We start from the raw sequence: 17,560 nt of genomic DNA on the forward strand, positions 1-17,560 counted from the left end.
GAATCTAAGTGTGCCTATAGTGAGCCTCCTGACTACAAAGGGCATGACTGATAGTTTGGGATTGATGATGCCCAATTCCACACTCAATCTGGAAGGCATCACAATTCAAAAGTGCAAGAAGCTGAGAAGCACCAGCAAGAAGAAATGTACCATGCTGTCACAAGGACCTGATTGGCCAATTTTAACTCTTACAGAAAGGGGAAGACCCAAAAGTATTACAAGACGTCAGCTTCTGCCTGATGTGATCTGGTATAAGGAACTAGTCAGCTTAATAGTTTCTTCTCGTACAGCTTCTATTTAATGTAACTAGCACCTAAAGGAACTATTGGTCACGATAAAACTTTCCAAAGTGATGATAATCACATCCAAATCTAAAAATAGCATCCTCTAAGCCCCTGCCAACATTGTAAAAATATTTGTATTTTGAACATTACAAGTCCCATATACATATATTTATTTATATTTATGATTGTACACATACATACATACATATGTACATCTGTGTTTGTGTGTATATAGACTGAAATTGCCATGGTTGAGACAGAAATATCAAGGCTTAAAAACCCACATACCACTCAAAGGTGTAATTCAACCATAAATAAACAACGAGCTGAATTTGATAAAGGACCAAATGGAGACCACCAAGGAGCATGAGGAGTGGATCGTCAATAAGGCAAACACGTGGGCTGAAGTGATCCAAAAAACACAAAAGCAAGTGGAGATGTAGGAAATTATTGAGGTTGCCAGGCAGTGAAAAAGTCCCTGTACAATCATCAATGATACTTGTGAGAAGGAAAAAGGAAGGCAAATAAGAGCCCTACATTTGTGGGTTGTGGGATGGAAGGAGGGGTCCTCACCTCAAGAAGATGGTCCGAATCATGTAAGGCGATGGGAATCTCACACAACCCAAGTGACACATAGAAGGGTGTGTGCACCACACATTATAAAGGCAAGGCAGGAAGGAAAGTGTGCTGTCTACCGAGATGGGAGGGCCATCATAACAGAGAAATGTACCCAATGATGGTGGCCTATGAGACCAGGGATAGCAATATGGAATTGCAATGGTTCTGTGAGGACATATGCAGGGCTGTTTACAGAGAATTTTACAGGTCATGATCTCAAGGCACACAACAAGCCAACAAGACCCTTTATTTGAGACATCAGAGCCGGTATGTTAGGAATCAGATATGGAAGATGTGGGCGGACTTTACAGGATATGGCACACATCACAGCATATGGAGGACATTTACTGACCAAAAAGGAGCACACAGCCTTCCCATTTTTAATGGCATAGCATGATAGCCATCATTAGCTGCTAGCACAATAGACTGTGTCATGACCTCTTTCTTCCTAGTGCCTTTGATCTCTAGTTCACAGTTTCCGGTTGAGCCCTGAGGGTGGGGGCAGACCAGGCCTACCTAGCCCTAGCCCTGACATGTATGTACTGACACAATAGCAACACTACATCCTATAGAAGTGGGAAACCCCTGAAATGCCTGTTGGAGGTGCCAAAAACTCTGAAACAGTTCAAGGAATCTTGAAACATGTTTCTCTAGGCTTTGGAATGCCAAGAGGAAAATTTGTGAAAATGAACATGGATTTAGGCTATGATAAGCCGATACCTTGCTATCCCTCCAAGACGCTCATACTCTTTTGCTTTTCCTCTCTTAGAAATTTCCTATCCTTCTCTCTCTTTACACATCTCCCCCTCTTCCCCTCTTCTTTCCCATCGCTTCATGAAGTGGCATTATTGTTTCCCTTCCTGAAACAATGTCATTTCTTTTTTCATTCCTGTTTCAATTTCCATCTTTTCCCTCAACTATGCTACATCCCCAACTCGGCGTAAGAGGATTGGCTTCTCACGAGCCACTAGTCATATATACATTGACCACATATATGGCAGATTCTTGACACCAGAACCAAAAGTGAAGAGCTCACTTCTCCTCGTGGTGGGGGTTTTACATGCATCAAGCATGACAACCTTTACACACAAAGAGGAAAGATCTAGACCAGCGCAAGGGATTGTGCCACAAAACAGTCAGTACAAGTGTTACACTATAGGTGCACGACTCCCTAAAGAGGTCACAATAGGGAAATTCACACACAATGAGTTGCACGCATCTTTAAACATCATATCAGACAAAAAGGTGGGCCCACTTTGCCAAGATTGAGGAGTTCTACTAGCTACTTGTAGGTCAAGATTGAAAGGAAGCTTGGAGGAGCATCACCTCACCAAATATTTGGCATACATGTGTCCTCCCTTTATTAGGTACGTGACAAAGAGCCTCTTCCTCATTCCCTAGAGCTTCATCCCACTACAACGCCTCTTATGCACACTAACATGGTGCATGGAGCTAGTGGGAATCCATTTTGCACGTGCTAGAGATCATTGGCTCCCTTGCTAGCACACATTTAATAGAGCCCTATGTGAGGGGTTTCCCCTTGTTGGGCCACCAATATTGTTGTACCAACCCATAAGTCAGGCAAATCTATAAAACCCAACCATTATAGGATAATCATGATTGTTTGTACATGGGGCAAGATTTTTGTTTCTATTGTTGAGCATGAGTTAAGCGGATAGTCGGTCCCTAACCATTTAACTTACAGGTGATCACATAAGGAGGTCAGACATAGAGACGAGGACATACTGCTACATTGTGGACTTCTGTAAGGCATTTGGCACAATACAACAAACCGCACTGCTACATCATCTCCAAGATATAGGAATGTCATTAGAGATGATAGGGGAGATATTCTAGGCCACCCCCAGCCATTTTGCCAACCGTGCCATCTACCACCTGCACCATCTGCACCTTCTCCTTACCGCACCTGGCTGCACTCGCATTTGTCCACCAGAACCCCCCAGCCTGTCAGTTGCAGCCCAACTCTAATGCCACCATCTGTTTGCCTCATGCAAACCTATGGTGTAGTGGCAAACCTACAGTACCTTGCCACACACCTGCTTGCCTCATCTGATTCTCGCCAACCCTCTTCCTCCCCACCAATTGGTTGAACAACAGCTGCTCCATTCCTGTATAGCAGCTTTCCCCCTCAGGACCTGCTGTGCACTTGGGTGGGTCATTGGAGAATGCACAATGGAAACCTCTTGTCTGACTCTAGAGCACTTGACGAGTGCCTGATAGTCAAATGCCCTGCATGTTATCCTCACCAAGAAAGAATTCCAGCTAGTTCACGACACTGAAACAGAACTAGAGGAGACCACAATCTTCAGATGCCACCCTCCATCCAGGGCGAATCTTTGACATTGTCTTCACTCTATCCTGCACATTCGCACCTCATAGATAGTAAAGGCAGTGGTAATGGGGCAAGGCGTTTTCATGGTGGGACTCACTCTACGGATGCGGCATAGGAGCTAGTTGATAGCTCCTTGGTAATGTTCTCAAAGGGAGTTATCTATATGGCTCCATGGTACAGTTGTTCAATGAATGAGAGCTTTGTGCTTCATAACACATTTCCATGATACCAAATCACCCTCCTCTTTCCTAGTTGTGCAGTTGTGTACTGCCAATTGGTGGAGGACTTTGGGTGCCTTTTTGGCACAGTCCTCCCCCCTCATTCACTGATGCAATGGTGAGTGCAAGGGTACTAGATGTATGGATGGTGGTGTTGGACCTAAAGAAGATCCCTATGTTCCTGAAGATTGAGATAGATAGACATGAGTTCCGATAGCATATTATAGTGCCAGGGTGGCCTGGATAGTATCTTCATTGCCGTGAGTTTGGGCATTGGGCCTCCAAGTCTACATACTTCCAAGCTAAAGCATGGAGCAGGGATGTGCACATGCAAAGGATGATAGGTGCACTAGAGTTTAGTGATGTTGGGGCAAGAGGCAGTCAAGGCCCTAGTGACCACATAGCCCGGACAGCCTCAGCCAAGGGCAGTTGGCCACATTGCGCATGCTTCAACACACCACACGCCCCCCCATTTTTCCTGCCCCCCAGAACACCCCACCCCCCTCTCGACCACTCCATATCCATGTCTACCCCTTTCTCGACCACTGCACATCCACCTCCACCCCCTAGGTCCAACCACTCCCCCCCCCACTTCCCCCTCCAGCACCCCCCACCCTGAGCCTCCACCCATAGGGAGTGATGAACCTCATGCAATGTGCATATATCTTCCCCTTGATAGCAGCTAAGCAGCCCTTCCTGTGATGCTTCCAACGTCTCCATCCCATCAGCAAGCTGCACCTTTCCAGGACACATTGAGATCCTACCACAGGAGTGCTATCCCTACGGTCCTCAAACATATGTGAAAGTTGCGCATTAGGGGGAGTTGCCACTTTTGGAATCTTCATGATCTACACATTCCTGAGTGGCATGGCACATCTACTGGCCCTTCCCAGTGGGCCGAACTACTACTTTCTTCAAACTTCCCACTGTGGCTGATGGACACATGCCTAGGTGGAGGAGGTATTCAGAGACCAGATGTCTAACCATGTATCATAATGGCTTGGAGAGCCAAAGCTGGAGTTATTTCTAGAGCAATGTCCAAGGTGCATGATGGACATTAATTGGAAGCTCAGTACAAAGCTCCCACACCTTAATATCCTCCTCCATTCCTCACTGTAGTGGAGATAGCCGTTGGACGTGATTGAGTGGCCTCTTGCCCACATTGCTCCATATTACTAGACCTTAGAGGTGCACTTGACAACTTGGCTCTTGGAGGCCCTTGTAGTGGCTCATGGAGAGAACACTACCCTTCTCTACCCCTGGAACACCATGGAGGAGTGGAGCTCACACCCTAAGCCTGCTACCAAGTGCCAATGTATAACACAAAGCTCGCCTTCTTCTTTGTCTTTGAATATGCCAAGCAAGAGCTTGTTTGGCAAACCCTACAGCTTCCTCATGAGCATACAACTAGCATGCTTGAACGTGAACCACCTCCACAATAGTGGGGTGAGAGGTCCTAGGAAGCTAATTGTGCGACAAGAGCTATAGCTAGCCCTTACTCAACATATCGACATTCTTCTTCTATATGAGCACAAGATTAACCCCTCCCAGGCCAATTGAGTGGGGAATGCACTCCCAAGCCATGCCTTACCTACTTGCAGCACTCTATTGCCACCGATGGTAGGACTGAAGTGTACTATAATTGGCTTGAGCCTTCTATCTTGCGTGTTGGACCATGGGATGATTGTTGGAGAACTGTCCTAGAGGTTAAGCTAGACATTGGAGATTCGAACATTGGGATTCTCAATGTCCATACACCTACAAAGGTCCATGCATGTATGGGCTTCTGGCTGGAGATTGTGGCTTGAGAGTTGATTGCCAAAGGTGGACTCTTGGATTGTTGTGGGTGACTTCAACCAACTGGACACTTAGAGGATCAATAGGGCCAATCCGTTGACTTCTGCAGTATGGTAGATGAGGAACAGGAGGCCTCATAGGCTTTTACCTTTCCAGTAGGAGCTCGTGATGCCTTAGGGACCTAACATTTCACAAGCACAATGACTCCTTGAATTTCTCAGGGGGTAGAATCAGCTGATTGGCATCTTTCTAGAGTGACTGGACATGTTCTCTATGGGGGAGTGGAGCAGCACATGGGAAAGGCAGGTGGGATAGCTGGCAGTGACCACCTTATCAGATCATCCTCCAGTTCTCCTCACCCTTAATGAGGTTCGCTTTAGCCCTTGATCCCTCTTATCTTATCCTACAGTCGACTTATAAGCTTCAAGAGGTGAGAATACAGATTGTTCAAATTTGGACTAGAGAAAGAGCAAAAATCGAGGGATTGCAAAGAAGGTAGCAACGGCCCTTGTCAGACATAATAACCTTCGGCTGGGCAAGTAGCCCAAGACGGCCATTAATTAGTGTCCTGGACAAGCGCAAGAAGTGCCAAGGTCCGAAGCTCGGGGGATACCCTCAGATTTCTTGCTAAATGGGGCAGGACTTGTCTATTTGGGAACACCGGTCGGGTGCACCATGAAAACAAGCCCTAGAGACCCAATTAGAAGGTGGGAAGAGGGTATATTTGGTTGGGAGGTGAGTAAGACACACAAGAAATTTTCTTCTCTCTCTCACATTTGGTATCAGAGCTCACGGGTTTCCAAAAAAAAAGAGATTTGGGGGTTTTTTGTTATGGCCACATAGGTGAGATCATGCTGCAGTCGTGAGAGTGCACAGGATTGGGCAACATGAAGGCATCTTTGCAACACACCACAGAAGACAGCACAGCGTGAAAAGCCTCTTTCTCTGCAGGTGGCGGCACCCACTACAAGGCCCAGCGGCAGCCCAATGAGCCAATCACGTGAGCTAGCAGCAGCCGCAGCCAATAGCACCACCAAGGCCAAGGCACACTCCATCACACAAGAGATCTCACTCTCTTTTACTTGAGAGAATGACCATCTCCCTTTCACCTTTTATTCTTGGTAAATTCCTTGTGGCACTTTGTATGTGGGATAGAATCCCCTTTTTACCAAGCTTGTGAGCCCTCCATCCCCTTGTTATAAAAAAAAAAGGGTGTTTTCTCCTCTTTCTGAGCACATTTTCTGAGATCTGTAACTTCTTGGTACGGCATCCAAATTGCAAACCGATTTCATGAGCTTCGAGAATGATTTGAAGACAAGCTTATGAAGTATTATCATCACCAATTGAGCTTGGGAGCACTTCCGAAATTTCGCGCCAAAGTGACCTCTTGAGGTGGGCAAAACATTGGGATTTTTTGGGCTCCAACGGACTCTGATTCAAGTGCTGTCAGTTCCTGTGGTTTTCTTGCATCGATGAGTATCAAATTTCAGCATATTTGACCTCTGGTTTTGACTCGCAAGGACTGGTGAGGACATTTCAAATTGCTTTCCTCGTGCCAGATACACACTATCTCTACCTTTTGGGGCTTAAAATACACTACTTTGAGTGCGTCTATGTATGCTTGAGAGTGTGGATTCTGTGCATTTGGATGTTTATCATGGTTCAAAGAGGATTTGGTGACTTATTCAGCTTTGCACTTTTGTTCGAAATGTACAAAGAGGCTTGCTTTTGACATGTATGCTTCTTGTGGATAGTACTTGTGCGGAAACATAGCAGTTTTCTGAAAGTACATTGCATTTACGTTTGCCTTACTTTTGTTGGTTTGAATTATCAATCCAAAAAAAATAAAAAATCAATTAATCAGTCGTGTCAGGCACTAAAGATATGCCTTTGAACGACATTGATGTAGAGGAAGAACCTCTTATACATGATGACAAGTTGCCCTCTTCATCTAGTGATGTGCATAATCGTCTTTCTAGTTTGGAAGGCACTATGCAAGTCTTGCTTGAACAAATGCAAATTTTAACTCAAAATGCTTTGGATAAAGGCAAGAGACCTTTAGATGAGAGTTTATCTGATGCATGTATGCCTGACACACAAGTTGTACATGACTCCTCCGTAGTCGTTCCTCCGTTGCCAGAAGCTAAGTGGCAGCTTAAAGACCTTAAGCTACCTAAGTTCAATGGTGCGGTGGCACAAAGGATTGCAGATGCAGTGGAATAGTGACTCTCTAAATGGGAGCAGTGTTTTAAGTTATGCCATATTCATATGGATGCTTTAAAGATACAGCAAGCTACATATAATCTCATGGATGCCGCTCACCGTTGGTGGCGGAAAATTGAGTAGGATCATGTAGAGCCGTCTATTTGGATTGCATTTAAGACATTGTTTTATAATAATTTTGTCCCTCCAGATGAGCGGACAAGGGCTCTAGATTAGTGGTTCTTCATAGCTCAGAAGAGCTACTCTACGCATGCATGGCTTAATCTTTGAGACAAGCATATGACTACTGGCAGGATCAACCAGGTAGCTATCTTTCGTCACACGAGCAGCACCGCTGCTGCGCGTTTCGACTCCACATCAAGTGTGGCTGTGGGGTAACACCAATGTGTTGTTCTTGATGTAAAGAGAAAGAGGGGAGGAGCACGAAGGCTCGAGAGTTTACAGGGAGAAAAAGAAAACGACAAATGGGGATGGGACGAGGGCATGCTTTCATTTCCCATCGTGGACAAAGCCACACACGAGCACGTGCATCGGCCATCGCCACCACCACGCACGAGGCGTGCTCCGCGTTGTCTTGTCTGCCACATTCCGAGCTCGTGTCGAGTCGAAAGACGATGGAGACGCTCATGCATTCCACCGTTTCGTGTCAACAAGAGCCCATCATGAGGTGCACTCAACCCCACCGGGAATAAGCCCCGTCGACGAAGGCGCACCTTGATTACATCGTTCCATCAATTTTGGTCCATCCGTATCGATACAAGCCGCACAATATTCACAGTGAGATTCGCCGTTAGCATTGAGAACCATGGAGCTCGAACACGATCTCGCCACCAACGAGACACGTGTTCAAGGCACCGCACTTCGCTCCTCACCGCCTAGTGGGCACATGTTGACCGCCACGACGCGATGTCCTCGCAAGGATCACCACAAGTCGCTTGAGCCTAACCGTTCGGCAGGGGGTACATGGCATTTGCTCACGAGACACTCCTCGTGCAACAAGACGGATGCAGGGACCATACACCTCACCACACCCTCCCTTGGATCTCCAAGGAGTGTTTCGATGGAGCAAGCACCACTACCCTCATAGGTGCAATCGGCTCCAACGGCAAGGCATACCTGCAAAGTCCGAATTTTCTTTTTTGGGTTGGGGTGGGGAGGGTGCGTCGCGACATGGTGTGGTGTGTGTTGAGGGGGGAAGGGGGGGCCGAATTTTGGAGGGGGGGGGGGGAAGGGCATGTCGTGTCGCGACATGGTGTGTGTTGAGGAAGGGAGGGGGGGGGCCGCGTCGCGACATGGTGTGGTGTGTGTTGAGGGAAAGGGGGGCCGAATTTTGGAAGCGGGGGGGGGGGGGGGGGGGGGGGGCGTCGCGTCATGGCGTGTGTGTGTGTTGAGGGGAGGGGGATGTCATGTTATGTTGGGGAGGGGTAGGGGACGCGTCGCGTCGTGTCGTGTCATGGGGGGGGGATGTCATGTTATGTTGGGGAGGGGGGCGCGTCGCGTCGTGTCGTGTCATGGGGGGGGGGGGAGGGAGGGATGTCATGTTATGTTGGGAAAATGGCAAAGGGGGCGTGTCGTGTCGTGATGTGTTTGGGAGGGGGGTCGTTTTACGTTGGGGAAAGGGGGAGGGGATGCGTTGTGCTGCATTGGGAGGAGTGTCATGTTATGTCATGTCGTGTCGTGTCATGTTGGAGGGGGGTGTCGTGTTATGTTGGGAAAAGGGGGGGCATCGTATCGTGCTGTGTTTTTGGGAGGGGGGAGGGGGGGGTCATGTTATGCTAGGGAAAGATGGAGGGGGGCACGTCCCATCGTGTCGTGCCGTGCTTTGTTTGGAAGGGGGGGTCATGTTATGTCATGGCACCCAACCCCCTCCCACCATGACATAACATAGCCCCCCCCTTCCAAACAGAGCACGGCACGACACGATGGGGCGTGTCCCCCTCCATTTTTTCCTAGCATAACACGACCCCCCCCCCCCCCCAAAAAAAAACACAGCACAACACGATATGATGCCCCCCCTTCCCCCTTTTCCCAACATAACACAACACCCCCCTCCAACATGACGTGACATAACATGACACCCCCCCCAATGCGGCACGACACGACACGACACGTCCCCTCCCCCTTTCCCCAACATAAAATGACCCCCCTCCCAAACACATCACGACACGACACGCCCCCTTTGCCATTTTCCCAACATAACATGACATCCCTCCCCCCCCCCCCCCCCCCCCCCCCCGACACGACACGACGCGACGCGCCCCCCTCCCCCTCCCCAACATAACATGACCTCCCCCCCCCCCCAAACCAAAATTCGGCCCCCCCTTCCGCCCTCAACACACGCCACACCATGTCGCAACGCGCCCGCCCCCCCCCCCCCCCCCCCCCCCCCCAAAAAAAAAAATTTCGGGCTTTGTAGGTATGCCTTGCCGTTGGAGCCGATTGCACCTATGAGGGTAGTGGTGCTTGCTCCATCGAAACACTCCTTGGAGATCCAAGGGAGGGTGAGGTAAGGCGTATGGTCCCCGCATCCATCTTGTTGCACGAGGAGTGTCTCGTGAGTAAATGCCATGTATCCCCCGCCGAACGGTTAGGCTAAAGAGACTTGTGGTGATCCTCGTGAGGACGTCGCGTCATGGCGGCCAACATGTGCCCACTAGGCAGTGAGGAGCGAAGTGCGGTGCCTTGAACACTTGTCTCGTTGGTGGCGAGATCGTGTTCAAGCTCCATGGTTCTCAATGCTAACGGCGAATCTCATCGTGAATATTGTGCGGCTTGTATCGATACGGATGGACCGAAACCGATGGAACGATGTGATCGAGGTGCGCCTTCGTCGGCGGGGCTTGTTCTCGGTGGGGTTGAGTGCACCTCATGATGGGCTCTTGTTGACGCGAAACGGTGGAATGCATGAGCGTCTCCATCGTCTTTCGACTTGACACGAGCTCGGAATGTGACAAATAGGACAATGCGGAGCATGCCTTGTGCGTGGTGGTGGCAATGGCCAATGCACGTGCTCGTGTGCGGCTTTGTCCACAGTGGGAAACGAAAGCATACCCTCGTCCCATCCCCATTTGTCGTTTTCTTTTTCGCCCCGTAAACTCTCGAGCCTTCGTGCTCCTACCCTCGTCCCATCCCCATTTGTCGTTTTCTTTTTCTCCCCGTAAACTCTCAAGCCTTCGTGCTCCTCCCCTCTTTCTCTTTACATCAAGAACAACACATTGGTGATGAGGTCGTGCCTTTTTGCCCCGCAGCCACACTTAATGTGGAGTCGGAACGTGCACCAGTGGTGCTGCTCGTGTGACGAAAGATAGCTACCTGGTTGATCCTGCCAATAGTCATATGCTTGTCTCAAAGATTAAGCCATGCATGTGGAAGTATAAACTCTCTGGTACTGTGAAACTGCGAATGGCTCATTAAATCAGTTATAGGTTCTTTGATGCTACCTTGCTACTCCAATAAATGTAGTAATTCTAGAGCTAATACGTGCACCAACTCCCGACTTTTGGAAGGGACGCATTTATTAGATAAAAGGCCGATGCGGGCTTGCCCGGTAATGCAGTGAATCATAATAACTTCCCGAATCGCATGGCCTCAGCGCCAACGATGCTTCATTAAAATTTCTGCCCTATTAACTTTCGATGAATACGGCCTTGGCTGACCGACCGCCTGCCAGCAGAAAGCTCCCCAAGAGATACATCCAAGGCTACGTGCTATGCGGTGAAGGATGCGGCATACTCCTCTCCACACGAGCTATGCCGCCTCACACGACCAAAGGCAATGCTTTGGGTTTTCCATAGATTGCTGTGTGCAGCGCTTACAAACTCCCTCCTGCATCTGGGCAAGCCAGCTTCCCACTGCCAAGCCTCCATGTGCCACCAGCCATAGAAAATACGATACCCTCCTCGATCTCCAGCTGTCCCATAGCCGGCGCCAGAAGGTCCATCGGAACGGCTCCATGATGCTGTGCTCTGCCCAGTGCCTGCTATATGACGGTGCGTACACCTCCCGCCATGTCCTGATGGTACCAGCCGGGCCAGTCTCCCAACCAACCCACTGGATGTGGGAGTGCTTGCTAATCTGTGCCCCTTCCCGGTCCCTGACCTGGGGGTTCCAAATCATCGGCTGACGGTCTATCTCCTCCTGGCAGCCTGGGGGGCTCTAGATTAGGGCCTTACAGAGACCCTGCCACATGTGGAGCAAGCTGCGTAGGAAAGATGATCTGGGGGGGTGATCTCGGCTGACATGAAGATCCATCTCAGGGACGGCCTCCACTCACTGCCAAGCCTCGGTCTACAGTCCTAAAGACCCTCGTGCAATAGGACCTTCCAGGTCTGCCCTCCCGGTGTGCGGCCGTGGACAACTAGCTTGCCCAAGAGGGCCATACTCTAATACTCTGGGTCTATGATCCCAAGCCGTCCCTCTAACCGATGTCGTATAATGGTGGCCCATGCCACCTTGGCCTTGGAATCCGTGGAGCCGTCTGACGCAAACCAAAGGAAATTCCGCACTAGGCGGCGAAGCTGCATTACGTAGAAAGAGGAGAAGCACCAACACGAGGCAATGTACCATGCCGTTGCTAGGAGGACCTGGTTAACCACCAGGGCTCGGCTGACTAGTGAGAGGCAAGCCGTGCTCCAATAGGTCAACTTCCTCCGAATAGAATCGAGGACTGGAAGAAACTGCTAGGCGGAAGTGATGTCGAGTCCGACTTGGAACCCTAGGTACCGGACGGTTTGTCCTCTCCTCACCCATCTAAATCCCAGGTGGATGCCCCACTCCGTGCTAGAGTCCGGGTCTGTGAGGAAACCAACCGACTTTTGCCAGTTTATTTTTGCTCCCGCTGCAGAACATAACACCTCAAGAACCAACCTCACTCTCTCCAGCATTAACTCGTCATCCTCTATGTAGAGCGTTGTATCATCTCCATACTCTGAATCTAACAATTCGGTCTCCTCTCTTACTGGAAGTCGGAGGCCATGTAATCCGCTCACACGTGACCTGAAGAAGTGAGACATCGCCTCTGCAAAGAGAAGGAGCAGGTACGGGGCCAGGGGGAAGCCCTGTCGGACCGATCTCTCTAGCCGAAACTCCTCATACCTACCACCTATGAGAACCCTGCTAGTGACCGATCTGTAAAGTGCCGAGACCCCGCAAATCCAAGCCTGGGAGAAACCCGACCTCACCATGGTGCCCTCTAGGAAATACCAGTCCACCCTGTCATAAGCTTTCTCGAAATCCAAGAGTAGTACAGTCAGTTTCTGCCCACTGTGATGGGCCCACTCTGTCGCCTTAAAGAAGGTAAATACATTGTCTAGGATGCTCCTATCCTGGACAAAGCCTGTCTGTATGCCATGGATGATGTCTGGAAGCACGGGGCGTACTCGCCTATCAATCATCTTTGCTAGCGCCTTATAGGCCACTGACAATAAGGTGATCGGTCTCCACTGGGAAAGCTGCAACCGGTCTCCCCCTTTGGGGAGAAAACTGATAAGGCCTGCCGAAAGACTCCCTAACATCTATCCTGAAGTGAAAATCTCCTAAAAGGTCATCAGTAGGGGGTTCTTCACCACTTCCCAAAAGGTAGTGAAGAAAGCATTAGAGAGGCCATCCTCTCTCAGGCATTTCTACCCGTCTTGTGTATGGAAAGCCTCCTCTAGTTCCTTCTCTGTGAAGGGGTCTAGGAGGGAGCGTCCCATCTCCTCTGTGACGAGGGACGGGATGTTATCCTAGACCTGCTATCTACATCGCTGTCCTCTAGCTGAGGCTGTCTCCTACTGGATGAGGCGACTGTAGTAGTCCGTGGCAATCTCCATCACCTCGTCTGGGCTAGAACAGGTCCTCCCATATTGATCTTGGAGACTGCGTATCTGCTCTCCTGAGGTGCGAGATTGGTGCACCTGGAAAAACTCCTTGCACATCCTGTCTCTCTTCCGCGCTAAGAAAGCTCCTGTGGTGCAGAAAGAGAACTCTCAGCGCCTGTCCTCTAGGCCAACCATGGCTGCTCGCGTGTGCACCTCTTCTGCGTGGAGAGTGGGATCCCTTGGTGCCTCCTGTAATAATCTCTGTGTGGCTACAAGGTCCCGCCGGAGTGCTCTCTCCTTCTCCCAGCTTTGCTGCGTGGCCTGTATGACTGTCTCTTGGCAGATTCTGCTCGACTCAGCTACGACCTCTGCAACCTCCTCCGCGATCTGGTCCCTCCTGCCCCACTCTCTGGTCCAAATCTGCTCTATCAGTCTCGTCACCTCCTCCCTCCTATAGATCGAGTTAGGGATCCGACAAGATCGTGTATCTAGGGAAGATGCTGGGGGATTTAGTGTCAGGAGAACCGGTCAATGATCGGATAATATGGTGCTCGCCAACTGCCCAATCTAGCCTCGACGAGAGCCTCCCCACTCTCCCACATAAAACCTGTCCCCAACTGCTCCATCAGGACTCCACCTAGCCGCCTGTATCCCCAAGAGAAGTCCAGCGACCTCTCCCTCCTGTGGAAGGCAGGGTCTCTCCAGGCATCGCCTGCTCCTACTGCAAGTAGAAAGACCTCCCATGCCTCTTGCTCCTCCCTGACCATGCCCTGGTAGTTTGTCCCTCTGCCCTGCTAGTCCTCCAAAGCCTCCAGGTTGTTGAAGTCTCCTTCAACAATCCAGGAGTCCACCTTTGGGAGTCCATCCGTGATCTCCACCCAGAACCTATTGCGTGCCCTAACCTCCATAGGGGCATAGACATTAAGGACTCCAATGCACGAGTGCCCAATATCCAATCTAATCCATAGCACCCTCCCTGCCATTATCGTCCTGTGGTCTCATACACAAGCGGTAAGACTCGGACCAATGGAGGTGCATACGCCTCCACTCCTGCTATGGGCACCTATGGCGTGCTCCCAGTAAGTGTGCGAGCTTCCTGGGAGTACCTTCCCTACCCACTGGGCTTGGGTAGGGGTGAGCTTGTGCTCCTATAGAAGTAAGATGTCAATCCGTCTGGCAAGGGCAGGCTGCAGCTCCTGTTGAACAATCAATTTTCTGAAACCACGTGCCCCACTGTAGTGGAGGCTATTTACATTCTAGGATATAAGGTATAAGCTTATGGGAAAACCTATGACTGACCGAACAGGCATTTGTTCGGTGTAGAGGCTGTTAATGAAGAGAAGAAGCTATGAGGCATGCAAGTAACGTTTGCCGCAGTCTGGACGGTGAACTCCAATCCCGCATGGTGGCCCTCCGCCAGCCCTCCGCCGGACCATAGGGGTGATAGATATTCCAGGTGGTACTATCAATGCATCTATCAGCCATGCTAAGAGTTAGAACTCTGTGCACTGGTAGAAATGGGCCGCCTGTGCCAGGGGCCACTTGATCACATCCCTCGGAGCTCTCCACTGTGGAGGGGCTCGAAAGATAATGCTCAAGTGAGGGACCTCGGCACCAACCCACCCGTTAATATCCATCATGCAACCAGGCCACTGCTATGCAAACAATGCTAGTCTTTCTTCTCCCATCCACTGGGAGGTGTGGTCCGCCACCTGACTCTTCAACTCTTCCTCAATCTGTGTCGTCATCCACTCCCCTAAGTGAGAGGACTAAAGAAAAAAGGTGTAGTTTGGTCTATCCGGTGGTGCTAGTGATGGACCTACCCCTCCTTGACTTATGAACCACTAAGATACCCACCTCTAGAGGTAGTGGAAACTCTCCACGCTCCGCAACTCTCAAGTAGGACCATGGGCCACTGCGGAAGAACTCCTGTGGCAACAGGTGTACCTGTCTCGGGAAAGTGTGACGGGCGGCAGGGTTGGATCAGCTGGTGGCTGTATAGAAGGGGGAGGATTGCTGGTGCGAGGAGGATGTAGGCGTGTGTAGCTCATCACCTTCTGTGGAAGGAGGGGGGGGGGGGGGAATCTGGGGGGGATCACTTGAACCAGGTGCGGATCAGAGGGGGTGCTCAGTACAGGGGGTGGTGGGGGGAAGGATGATCGAGAGATGGTGGGATGGAAGCTGGTACATGGCGGGTGGGGGGGGGGGGGACTGGTAGCCCTCGAAATGGGCGGCTGTGAGCCAGGGTCAGTGGGGGGGGGGGGGAGGCATGGGATGTGGGGGGAGGTGGGTGTGGGGGCTGTGGGAACTCTGAAGATGTGGGGGATGTGGCGCGGGTGGTGGATGTGGGGGGCCCCTCTTGCCATCTCCCTCTCTGTCCTCTCTAGACCCGTGTGAAGCTGTCAGCGTCCACCTGCGGGCCTATTAGCATAGCCACCTTGGCTCCGAAACGCGTGCAACCTGCTGCCTGATGCCCAAAGTCGTGGCAGTGCAGGCATTGTCCTGGCTACCCTGTCACAATGACCTGCTGCGTAAAGGAGTGCCCGCCCGCCTCAATCTCTAGGAATTGTGGGATATTCTTGACCTTTTTCACTGCCACCCATACCTTTGGGACTCCTACAACTGTCACTGCATCTGTGAAGGATAGTGCCAAAGAGCCGTCCAAAGTCTTCCACTAACTGGCGATACTCTATTGCCACGCTAGGGAAAAGAAGGGTGACCGGGTGCCGAAGAAACCTATTGTGGAGTGCAAATGGCTCCATAGTAAAGCCATTGTACCAAGGGACCATGTATATGACCCCTTCGTGGACGCATATGGTGAACTGGCAAATAGCTCACTAGCTGTGTCTACCGAGCTAAGCCTGACCATGAAAATCCCTTGGCCCATTAGGACTGCCTCCACGATCCGCGTTGTGCCGATGTGTGGAGTGGAGTGAAGCCACTCTGGAAGCTGGGCCCTGGCTATGGCAAAATGTCCTACTACCAGACCATAAATCACTGTTTTTTAAAGCTCCAGCTTCTTAGCTCGGACGGCTAAGAGCTGCTCCTCGAGTTGCTTCTCAGAGAGGACGATACGCTAGGTGTTTGACTAGGGGGCACTCTCTGAGTGTGCCAGCATTTGACCAAAGGTTTCCATTGCGCGACCCTTCTGAGAAAACTACCAATCACGTCACGATGCTACCTGAGGGGGAAGAGTTGCTGCAGGAGAGGGAGCAACTGGAGGGTGGGGGGGGACAATGGCGGGGTGTGGGGGGGCAAAGCTGTTGTTTTTGGCAATTGGGGGGGGTGGGGGTGTTGGACCTCACGGATTGAACCAAGCTCACGAACGAAGGCAACGCGCTTGGGGGGGGGGGGGGGGGGGGGGGCAGGGCGGGGGGTGGGTATGGCGAGGACAGCAAGGCGGGCAGGGGGGAGGGACCAACAGGGGGGGTGGAACGGCGGGTCGTGGACGTAGACTGGGCGGCCGAGTCTGTTGGAGCAATGGAATGGCAGGTCGCGGACGGAGACTAGTGGCCGAGTGGAGTGTTGTTATACTTAGTTGGCGGACACCCCAAAATGAAACAGCTATTCGTTCCTTTTTGGGATTGTTAAGGGGAGAAGATTTATATACATATACTCGTATGTAGCTGCTCCTATGACAGATTTGTTGCAAGCTATGGTGCACTATGTGTGGACATTAGTGCAACAAGAAAGTTTTGAGGCTATGAAATAAGTAGTTTCTACTGCCCCTATTCTCAAGATAGTTGATCCTCAGAAACCATTTGTTTTAGAAACAGATGCAAGTAGCATCATGATAGGTGTAGTCCTTAGACAAGAAGGCAGGGCTGAAATGATGCAAGAATTTCATATTGAAATTCTATACAAGAAGGGTACGGATAATGTTGTTTCTGATGCATTATCTTGTATAATGTATCAAATGAGCTTTACAATTTTAGAAAGCTCATTGCTTCAAGAAATAAAGGAAGCACAGTTAAAGGACTCTTATACGGCAAAAATTTATTAGGCCATAGAACGAGACTCTTTGATTAGGAATGGACCAGATACTTCTGTTTCATTACCTACTGTTATTTCTGATAAGGCAAGTTCATTTAAGAGCCTTTCAATTGAGAATGGGTTTCTTAAACGAAAAGGCAAGATCTGTGTTCCTAGTGCACGAGAACTACGAAAGAAAGTTTTGTTTGATAACCATGATATGCCTTGTGTAGGACATCCTGGTATTGATCATACAGATTGTTAGAAGGACATTTTGGTGGCCAAAGTTGGCCAAGG

The 17,560-nt window shown here is 50.3% G+C and overlaps 1 protein-coding gene across 14 annotated transcripts in view; it reads right to left on the minus strand.

The window, feature by feature from the left end:
- The window catches only part of LOC148030242 (uncharacterized), a 218,635-nt gene that overhangs the window by 20,342 nt on the left and 180,733 nt on the right, over positions 1-17,560 (minus strand). The window lies entirely within an intron of this gene.

This window comes from Lygodium microphyllum, chromosome 10 (assembly GCF_053477565.2).
Source record: "Lygodium microphyllum isolate KBCC chromosome 10, Lygodium_microphyllum_v1.1.10, whole genome shotgun sequence".
Taxonomy (NCBI): Eukaryota; Viridiplantae; Streptophyta; class Polypodiopsida; order Schizaeales; family Lygodiaceae; genus Lygodium; species Lygodium microphyllum.